This window comes from Lepidochelys kempii, chromosome 26 (assembly GCF_965140285.1).
Source record: "Lepidochelys kempii isolate rLepKem1 chromosome 26, rLepKem1.hap1, whole genome shotgun sequence".
In the NCBI taxonomy this organism is placed as follows: domain Eukaryota; kingdom Metazoa; phylum Chordata; order Testudines; family Cheloniidae; genus Lepidochelys; species Lepidochelys kempii.
The window spans coordinates 9,250,228-9,261,555 of record NC_136405.1 but is presented as its reverse complement, the minus strand read 5'-3'; positions in this window follow the sequence as shown (position 1 = coordinate 9,261,555).

The window sequence follows — 11,328 nt, the reverse complement described above, 5'->3', positions numbered from 1 at the left end:
TTGTTTATGTTGAAACAGAAATATGTGAACTCTTTTGTTTGTGTGTATGTGTGTGTGTTTTGCTCTGCCAATTGCTCAGTTTGCTGGGAAACTCTCACATTAATTTAGACAGATGGGGACTGATTTCCAGCCTGTTCTTAGCCAGGTGTCCTTTGCAGGTGCAATCAGCTACTTAGTGTAGACAGAAAACTGACCTCTGAATTGCGCCCCCAATTATGATTTGTGCCAGTAAGTTCCAGGTGCATTGAGGGAGGATTTGCAGAGATTACTGCAACTTTGCTAATTTCAATGGGGGCATACATCCGGGCAGAACTTTGTTTATAATCTGGTTGTGTGTGTGTTTATGATCTGTGTATGCATCAATAGAGTTTAACCCATATTTGTAAAATAAATTGGTGTCCAATAGTATTTCTCACTGTTTAGTGTAATGAAAGATTCAAGGTCAAATTCTCCCTGTCACTCCAACGTAAAACCAGAGTGATTCCATTGTCTTCTGCTCCAAACTAACACCAGTATAACTGAGGGTAGAATCAGGGCCAGATTTATGAGCAGAGGACCCATGCAACCGCCGGGGGTGCCAGGTTCGGAGTGCTGTAAGGTATTCAACAGTTTAACAAACGCGGGGCGGGGGGCGCTGAAGATGCTCCTTGCCTGGGGCACCATTTGATCTGTGGCCGGCTCTGGTTAGAATGTGGCCTCCTACATCATAATGCAATAGATGTGCACACGGGGCAAGATTGTGGAGAGCTGCAGAATGCCTACATAAGCAGGCTTTATGCAGGTGTTATACCGACAGACCCCAGTCGTCAGCAGGCGCGATTGAACCTGGGACCTCTGGAGCTTAGTGCATGAGCTTCTATCGCATGAGCTGAAAACCAACTGGCTCTTCGCTGAAGCCGTACAGCAGACTCATTAACCTCTTTCTCTCACTCTCTAAGTGGTCTCGGTGCCACTAGAGGGGACAGAACACCAACCCTGGAGGGGTGCCCCATACGGGAGGAAGGGGGACAAAATCCAACCTACACTCCAACCTTGAGGGGTGCTGCAACTCCGAACGGGGTTAATGTCCGTCTGTGTTTCTCCCGGAGGCTCTCTGGAGGATCCAGTGATCCTACCTCAGCTCCACTGTTGTTGTCCATACTTGCGTGCTCAGAGCACAACGGAACTCAGTTGCCCAGCTCAACAGGAGTGAGGAGGCCCATCTGTGAAGTCAGCCTGCCATCCAGGGCTACGATGAGCCATCCAGCATTGCAAGGCTTCGTGCAGGAGTGCTGCAAAGAGGCCAAGGTCGTGAGGTGACTTGTGATTGTAACACTCTCTCTAAATGAATTGCAGTTGTATGTCACTGAATTGGATAACTGTCCAGTTGGAATGGTCCCTGGATCCTAGTTATTTTGATTAAATATGTATCTGCCTAGATAACAAGGAAATGCATCGACACAGCCTGTCACCCCCAGGTCATTGGTTTGAATCCAGACTGCTGTGAACACAGCCAAGGCTGGCTAGTGGCTCTTCAATGCTCTGTGTAACAATTATTTGGTGGTCCCAGTCCAGATCCTAGGAAACAGATGCGCACACATCACAAAACCACCGTCGTGACTGGCACAACTAAGCCACCTCAGTGACCAGCTTAGCCGAGGTGCCAAAAGTTTGAGATGTGCTGTGGACACTAAATTCTCTTCCCACTTCTCCCCACTCCACACCAGGAATAAAGCACATGGGCAGGACAGCATGGGAGAAGCTTGCATTGTTTCTGGCTATGCCGTACCTAGGATCTGGATAAACAGACAGGGCCATTTTCCAGATTGATCAATCTGGCACCTTTAGTAAACACTAAATATTGAATGCAAAAAAATGCATGCCCACAATATTGCACTGTAAATGCTGCCGAAGCGTTAGGAAATCTGGAGGCAGATTTTCAAGAGAGTTCAGCTCCCATTGAAGCATCAACATCAGAGGCGAGATATTCAGAATTGCAGAGGATGTTGCGTACATACTGGGGGGGGCCTGCGCTCTTTTGCACATCTGTCACTGCTTGTGGGTGATGAATACAGCCGGATGAAAATTTTCCATCGAAGCTTTTTCTGCCTCCCCCACTCTCACAATTATTTTTGTTTTTCCTAAATGAAAATTTTCACGGAAAATTTTTGTTTCATTTCAAATTTTCCAATTTTTTTAATGAAAAATCTTTTGTACATTCATTTATTTTACCAAAAAGATAAGGAAATTTTGAAGGAAAAATAGATATTTTTCTGAATCTCCCAGGAAAAACAACTGGCATTTTTTTTGACCAGCTGTAGTACTGAACACTTTGAAATGGGTCCTTATAAAAGCTGACCCTTTAAACATAGATACTTTGATAGTCAAGCCCCATTTCTTCTTTCTAGCCTGCTCTCTCTCTGATCTGGCCTTGGACTCAACCTGCGGCTCAGGAATTGAGCTGCTGCAGAGGTCGGTGGTGCAAATTTCACACACCCCCACCCCCACACCCCGCTCTTCACAGGCTTTGATGGACTTAAGCATTGGTACATACTGTGTGTGGAGGTAGAAGATCGTAATGCAAATTATAGGTGGTTGCAGACTCATTACAACCAATCTGTTGGACTCTGCAGCAACTGATTAACCGCATATTGAATAAAAATAATACCTGGCTTTTATACAGCATTTTCGTCAGCAGATCTCAAAGCGCTTCATGAGCTTTCATGGACTTAGCCGACCTTGAGGAGGGAAGTGCCATTTTACAGATGGGGAACCGAGGCACAGAGGGGTTAAGTGGCTTGTCCAAGGTCACACAGGAAATCTGGAGAAGGGTGAAGGAATACAGGCTGGGTCTCCAAAATCCTAGACTAGTGGCGTAACCACTGGACCATCATTCCTATTAATCGGTTATTAACACTTTATAAATTATTTACAAATGTGCCCTTCATAAAAAGGGAAACCATTTAGTTAGTCTGAGCTTAGATGAAACTGAATGAGAACAGAGAAATAAAATGAAAAGGAGGACTTGTGGCACCTTAGAGACTAACCAATTTATCTGAGCATGAGCTTTCATGAGCTACAGCTCACTTCATCGGATGCATACTGTGGAAAATATAGAAGATCTTTTTATACACACAAAGCATGAAAAAATGGGTGTTTACCACTACAAAAGGTTTTCTCTCCCCCCACCCCACTCTCCTGCTGGTAATAGCTTATCTAAAGTGATCACTCTTCTTACAATGTGTATGATAATCAAGTTGGGCCATTTCCAGCACAAATCCAGGTTTTCTTCCCCCCCCCAACCCACTCTCCTGTTGGTAATAGCTTATCTAAAGTGATCACTATCCTTACAATGTGTATGATAATCAAGATGGGCCATTTCCAGCACAAATCCAGGGTTTAACAAATAAAATGTTCTTGGAGCTGCAGTGAGAGTACCAGTAAAATGCTTCCTTAGCAGGAAAAAAGCATGACCATTACACTCAGCCAATCAAACACAAGTAAGGAGTATTAAATTGTCATGATCAAAATCTCATTGGCTTCTCAAGGGATGAAGGCAGGACCCTGTCATCTTGCCGCCTCTGGATGAAATTGTCTCCTGTGCACAGGTCCAAAGCAAGGCTTTTTTATACCTCTTAAGCCTGGTTTTGAGGGCTTAAGTGCCTCAGTGGCCTTGTACTGTCCCCCTGCATAGGGGTGGATTCTCACCTGCTCTTACAAATTAACCCTTTCATGGATGTCACACCGTGGTGAAGTATTTACCAAGCTTCTGGCCAGCGAGTTGCTGCAGTGGTCATTATTATGCCACCATCCCCATTACCTAAAATAAAAATGGTTCCTATTCGAAGAGAAATCAGCCAGAAAAGGAGTGTGAAACTGCTCCCTCTGTGGCTTGTCAAATGGGCTGAGTTACAACATTATAAACATGTTTAGTAAATCTTGTCTTGATTTAAAAATTGACATGGCTGGCATTCCCAAATGCCAGCACTTACATTTTTCTCCTTGGAAACATAAATGGCCATACATTAATGCACTAACCTAATATTGCCAGGCTTAGACATTTCCTCCTTTAATAACATTAGGAATAAAGACAAGTGACTTTTTAGCCTGTTGAATTGTTCCAAGGATGAGATGAATTGTAGGGCTTGAAATTTATTAACAATTGCCAGGTTTGAATTATTTTTATAGAGCTTGAGGCCCAATTAACTAACTCAAGGCTGATCTTCAATATAAATGATAACCTCCAACACAATTACTGTGCATGGGAGGAATGGAAAGTGGGTAAATGGCATATTATGTCTCGGCATCATTTTGAATTTAAAGGGTGAGATTTAATTTAAGAGAGGGAGGAGCAGAAATGTTTTTTTTCTTAATACTTTTTTCAAATTGAATGCCACCCCACCCCTTTTTAAAAAAATGACTGTGATAAACAACAGGTGGCTTCCACAATAGTTTGTAACCAAATTGAGTTTTAACATCTTTTGGTGATTAGGGGGTCAGATCCTCAGCTGGTGTAAATTGGAAAGCTTCTCTGCAGCTCAATCTTTTAAGTTTGCTTAGAAGCCTGGGTCTCAGAAGATGAGGTTTCAATTGCCTGCTCTGCCACAGACTTCCTGTGTGACCTTGGTAGTGTCACTAGGGGCTTGTCTACATGAGCATTTAGTTCCAGGCAAGTTAGGATGTGAATCTAGTCCTCTGCATGATGATTGTCTACATGGCCCTTGCTGATGTGCATTAATAGTTCCTTCAAGAGCTCTGAAACTGGATTCGATCAAAGCACATTAACAGCTTGTTCATGTGAATCAGCAGGGTCCATGTGGACTGGTGGAGCGTGCCAGGATAGTGCGGGGTAGGCATACACCCTCAGCTCAAGTGAACTAACTGTTTGTGCTTCAGTCCCCCGTTGAACAATGGCTCTTTCCTGCCGAAAAGGGGTCATTGCATACATCCAAGCTTGTGAGAGTCTCATGTCATGGGGGTAAATGAATGCCTAAGATTATCTATTTGATAGCTGAAGCCTCAGGATTTAGCCAAATAAAAATACACCTTGGTACATAACTTGTGCCCAAATGACCCTTTGGGGGAATCCATTCCTTTAAATCCTCTCTGTTTTAATTTTTTGCAGCTACAGTGAAACCTGTCTTTATACCCTCCCAAGTGATTGCCAAAAAAGAGCTGCTTGACAGAGGTGGAAACATACATACATCAGAATATCACTCAAGAATTTGATTCTTTGGATTAGTTTTGAGACCGGAGCTAATTTAACGAGGGTAGCTTCTTGTGCAGGTTTCAGTATAATTCCTTCCGCTTTTGAATATCTCAGCTGCTTGTTTCCAGGCACAGTTTGAGTTTACCTGATTGGCTGAAGTTTTTAGAAAGGCATCAAAAGCATCTGTACTTGTGTGGGTTGCAATTTTCCAACCCATCCCTCTCACGTTTCTGCTGACTTCATCAAGTCAATCTCAAGCCAGCGACACTCTCCTGGTTGACACTTCTGAGTGGATAACATTCCTCAGAAATTTTACAGGGGAAAGGAGTGGGAAGGAGTAGGGAACAGAGCCCAGAGCTCCTCATAAACAAGATGAGTATCAGTCTAAAAATAAGTATGATACCTAAATATCAGGTGATGGGCACATTCTAAATCCTGGCCAAGTTTTCTCTTATTTTTTTTATGAAATCGGAGCCTGAAGGTAGGCTCCTGCGCCCACATTTAAGCAAAGAGAGCCATTTTAAAATCAGGCAAGTGTCTACTTAAAATGTTGGCTGCAGTATCGAAATGAAGGAAAGAAGCAGAGATGGTTATTTCAAGGGACATCCATTCTTTTAGTCCCTTTTGTATTCTTAATAGCATTGTAATGCTTTAAGAAGAAATATATATAATCGGGAACAATGGTTTAGTTTCACACTGACTTCAGTTCTAGTCAGGTCTTTTTATCATGCCTGTCACCGTGATGTCTGACCCCCACAAAGGCAAGATTGCAACAGGAGCTCAGAAGAGCAGCTTGGCAGATGTTTGCAAGTATTTTTGTTAGTTTCTTTTCCTGTAAAAATTGTTAAAGAAAACCAGGTTTTTCAATTTTGTCAAACATTTTCTGTGAACATTTTGAGGTTGTGTTGAAAGAGTGAAACCCCCAAACTGAAACTTGGTTTTTGGCTAACAAAAAGGTTTCCTTTTAAAAGTGGAAATAAATCAGGGGTTGGTTGGTGGTTTTTATGTGTGGATAGCGTGTTTTACAAACACCTGAATATTTTTGTCCAAAGCAATTTGTTGTGGTGAAAATGTTTTGTTCTGACAAAAATCTATTTGTCAATGAAGAACTTCAGTTGGAAAAAAAAATGACCATCTCTGGTGCTGATTCATAGTTAACTAAAGGCAGATGGGTGTCTTTAGACCTTCCTTTCTAATGGATGAATGTGCATTTTTGCTACACCACACCAGCAGAGATTTTTTTAAAACAGTCTCCTGCCCAAAGGGCTGATAAGCTGATTCAGACTGTCTGAACTGGGTTCACATGATTGTCACTTAGATTTGACTTGGCTGAGTTCTGGTGGCACAAACTAAATGTATGAAGGTTATACATGTGATACAGTATCTGAAGAACTTGGATTTTCATGTGTTAGGAAGAGAAATAGTGAAAAATTGAGGTGCTCATAATGAGATTCCAGAGAGCTCTGGCAAATGCAACTGAAAAAGAGGTTATGTAACTTGGGTATATTTTGAGGATATTCTTTCAAGCGATACAGTATTTTTAGAGGCTGTGGGTGTATTCCAAGGAGGCTGCATTGACTCATAATCACATTGATATTGTTGTGTGGGGAGAGGGATGGGGGATTGGTTAATCGCCCCTGTCCCAATTCAGTAAAGAAAAAGTGCCTCTTTATCCCCCATTATGTAGTTTTCAGTCAGAAAGATAGAGGAAGACATTGAGGGTCATAGTTTCAATAGGATCCAGTACAATTGATTAAGATGTTTTTTTTTTAATTAAATGTTTTGTGAGTCTAAAAATACTGGTTCATCTAAACCAAAACAGGTTCAGATCTGATTAATCTCCCGACACAAAAAACATGGGGGGAAGGTTCCAAATTGTGAAAACACTGAATTTTGACTTTTTAACATGAAAAATTCATTTTTTTTCTGATTTGAAGCAACCTTTTGATTAAAAAAAATTAAGCTAGTTAGGCTGAGGGGGTTGAAATCAAAAGAATTTGACCCAAACTGAAAAATTATTTAAAATCAGTTCCCATTGAGAGGCATCTAAGTAACAGCCAGATTTTGAAAGATGCTCAGAACCCAGGTCATCGGAAAATGCTGCCACTCACTTTGACGTCTAAATGGTTGATTAGCCCTTTTGAAAATACAACCCCAAATAGGGGGCATCTGAATGTTTGAAAACATGACCTGGAGCACTTTTGAAAATCCGGTTACGAGGGTTCAGTTAAGCTCCCTCACACGCGCGCGCTCTCACTTTCATACTGCCCCAGCCCACAGTATCCTGTTGCATTTTGTGTACAGTCAGGCCTTCAGAAGCTTGACCATATATTTTTGTTTGTACCTAGGCAATATTTTTCACTGCCCTTGAGGTGGAGAGGAATATACAGAAATATTAATAAAACAAAAAGACCTTGTTTAGTTTCTGGGGCACAGATGCCATCCAACAAACTCATACCGATATCCAGAGGAGGAGGGAGCGGAGGTCTACAAACCCTTTTTATAAAAGATAAAATCATCATTCCAAAATGAGTCTCTAGTTTGGTGTTCACAGACAGTAGATCGTAAATGACAAAGCAATGCAAGAAATGACCAGAGTAGCTTTTTTTTTTTAAACCGGAAAAATGTGACAGACTAGACAATGTGCCAGCTCAAATGTTTTAACTGACACGATTTTTAAATACAATTATGCCCTTAGCGTGGACAAGGAGAGAAATGTTCGCTGGTCTTGGTTAACCCAAGGAAGAACAGGGGCTTATCGTGACCAGCCGATACGTTTTCAGCATGACTACCTGTTGCTGTCTACAGGAGGTGCTAATATTTTTAACATTGTTTTATTTGTAATGCATCAGTTAATACATTTTTCACATGACTTGTTTTCCCGTAGTAGATATGGCCAATAAGGATGACACCCAACCAAAGGCCCAACCAGGGTGTCAGAGCAATTGTATCACCCAGTGGTCCATAATGTCTGAATCTGTTGTCCTTTATGGCATGTTTCTAAGACGAGCTATATTCATATGCTTTTATAGGCTGATCTAAAGTCCGCTGAAGTAAGTGGGAGTATTTTCACTGATATCACTGACTTCTGGATCAGACCATCTGTGCTCAGGGGTTGATGTGAGGATGGAAGTGTGTGCGTGTGTGTGTGTGGTGAAATCTGGTTAAGGGGTGAGGATAGGCTGCTAGATTTGTGTCACTGTGGATTATGTTTTTGTAGCTACACTTGGGCTTCTTAAATTCTGTGTTAAAAGCAGCTAGAGCTGAGGTTAGGCATTTATAATTAATCAAATGAATTTATAAATTAAAAAAAAAAAGCCTAAATAAGAAAGCAAAGTTTCAATTAAAAGCTGCAAATAAAAATATAAATAACAATAAAAATGAATTTTGGTGAATGTGACATGAACAGTGAAAGTTTTGGTTTGAAATAGGCTCAGAAGCAGCTAGAAACAAGGACCTTCCCTAATGGTTTGACCGAGGGTGGAGCATTCAGGCACTAAAGGCTTAAGTGTTGCGTTCCTCTCCTCATCCAAACGTCAATTTAAATGCCGCTTCCTCCATGCCAACCGCGTCTGGTACTAGTATGATGACCTCCCATCTTATCCAGCACATGTGGGACTGAACTAGGGACCTCCTGCGGTACAAGCACGAGCTGCTATGTGAGCTAAAGACTCAGTAGCCAAGACTCAGTAGCAGGAGGAGGCTGTAACAGATTCATATCCTCTCCTTGGGCATAATGTGGGGGGGGGGAAGCTGTAACACATCCTCACAGGTGGGTTACAGTAGCTCCAGACAATAAAGCAGACATGAAACATATGATGGTGTTTGAGTCTGATCCTGTGACCCTTGAAGACAATGGCATAGCTCTTATTGATTGAATGGTGCAGGGTTAGGCACTTAGGTCATACCTGTGCGTATAGTCCTTTCTGAGTTGTTGTTCAGATTATACCACTCTGTGAAAATATCAAGTCGTGGGCTTGAGCCACAAAGTTCTGATCTAAACCAAACGTTTCCAAAGTCTGAAGGTTTCAGAGTAACAGCCGTGTTAGTCTGTATTCGCAAAAAGAAAAGGAGGACTTGTGGCACCTTAGAGACTAACCAATTTATTTGAGCATGAGCTTTCGTGAGCTACAGCTCACTTCATCGGATGCTGTAGCTCACGAAAGCTCATGTTCAAATAAATTGGTTAGTCTCTAAGGTGCCACAAGTACTCCTTTTCTTTTTCCAAAGTCTGAAGGGTGCTCATGTTTGGTGTTCGAGGACATTCTATTATAGAAATAGGGTGCATGGTGCACAGGACGGTCATAAATAACTGCTCATTCACGTAAAGGCTAATGTAGTGCCCATCTTTAAAAAAGGGAAGAAGGAGGATCCTGGGAACTACAGGCCAGTCAGCCTCACCTCAGTCCCCGGAAAAATCATGGAGCACAGGTCCTCAAGGAATCAATTCTGAAGCACTTAGAGGAGAGGAAAGTGATCAGGAACAGTTAGCATGGATTCACCAAGGGCAAGTCATGCCTGACTAATCTAATTGCCTTCTATGACGAGATAACTGGCTCTGTGGGTGAAGGGAAAGCAGTGGACGTGTTGTTCCTTGACTTTAGCAAAGCTTTTGACACTATCTCCCATAGTATTCGTGTCAGCAAGTTAAAGAAGTATGGGCTGGATGAATGCACTATAAGGTGGGTAGAAAGTTGGCTAGATTATCAGGCTCAACGGGTAGTGATCAATGGCTCCATGTCTAGTTGGCAGCCAGTATCAAGCGGAGTGCCCCAAGGGTCGGTCCTGGGGCTGGTTTTGTTCAATATCTTCATAAATGATCTGGAGGATGGTGTGGATTGCACCCTCAGCAAGTTTGCAGACCACACTAAACTGGGAGGAGAGGTAGATACGCTGGAGGGTAGGGATAGGATACAGAGGGCCCTAGACAAATTGGAGGATTGGGCCAAAAGAAATCTGATGAGGTTCAACAAGGACAAGTGCAGAGTCCTGCACTTAGGACGGAAGACCCCAATGCACCGCTACAGACTAGGGACCGAACGGCTCGGCAGCAGTCCTTCAGAAAAGGACCTAGGGGTTACAGTGGACAAGAAGCTGGATATGAGTCAACAGCGTGCCTTGTTGCCCAGAAGGCCAATGGCATTTTGGGCTGTATAAGTAGGGGCATTGCCAGCAGATCGAGGGACGTGATCGTTCCCCTCTATTCGACATTGGTGAGACCTCATCTGGAGTACTGTGTCCAGTTCTGGGCCCCACACTACAAGAAGGATGTGGAAAAATTGGAGAGAGTCCAGCGGAGGGAAACAAAAATGGTTAAGCTGTTAAACGTTGAGGGAAATTAACCATTGGAACAATTTAACTAAGGATGTGGTAGATTTTCCATCATTTGCCATCATAAAATCAAGACTGCATGTCTTTTTAAGATACCCAATAACTCAAATGGGAGTTATGGGCTCAATGCAGAGATTTCTGGTGAGGTACTTTGGCATTTGTACTGCATGAGATCAGAGTAGAGGATTGTCTTGGCCATTTCTGGGCTTAAAATCTATGAATCTATTAAATGAATCAGACAAGGATCTGGCCAAGGCCTTCACAGTTAGTCTTTATATGTTCTGTATGTGCACATGAAATTACTTATGTGAATGTAAAGACTGGTATACAGCCAGTTAATCTGGATATTTATTTGAGCTGGTTGAAATTTTTTGAATTTAGAATTTTTGATGAGATATGAAAATGAAGGGGAAAAAAACGGGGATAGTGTTTTTTTTATCCCCCCCCCCTCCACTTGTCAACCAATAAATGGTTGGGATTTTCAAAAGCATGGAAGAGAGTGAGATTCACAACTCCTACTGCACGTCAGTGGAAATCAGATGCCAACTGTGCTTAAGTGCTTTGAAAATAATCTCACCTGATGGAGGTATTTGAAATGTTTTGAGTTTCCAAAAATCAGAACAAAAAAATCCAAAGCATTTTGATTCAGACACTTTTTCCAACCAACTCTTTCTTCCTTGTCCAGGTATTTTTAAAATCTGAATTCCATGAATTTTGCAAAATATAAACAGTGTCGCCAGCACTCAACATTTAATTTGGGGTCTGAAAATATCTAGGGTGAAATCCTGGCCTCACTGAAGCCAATGGGA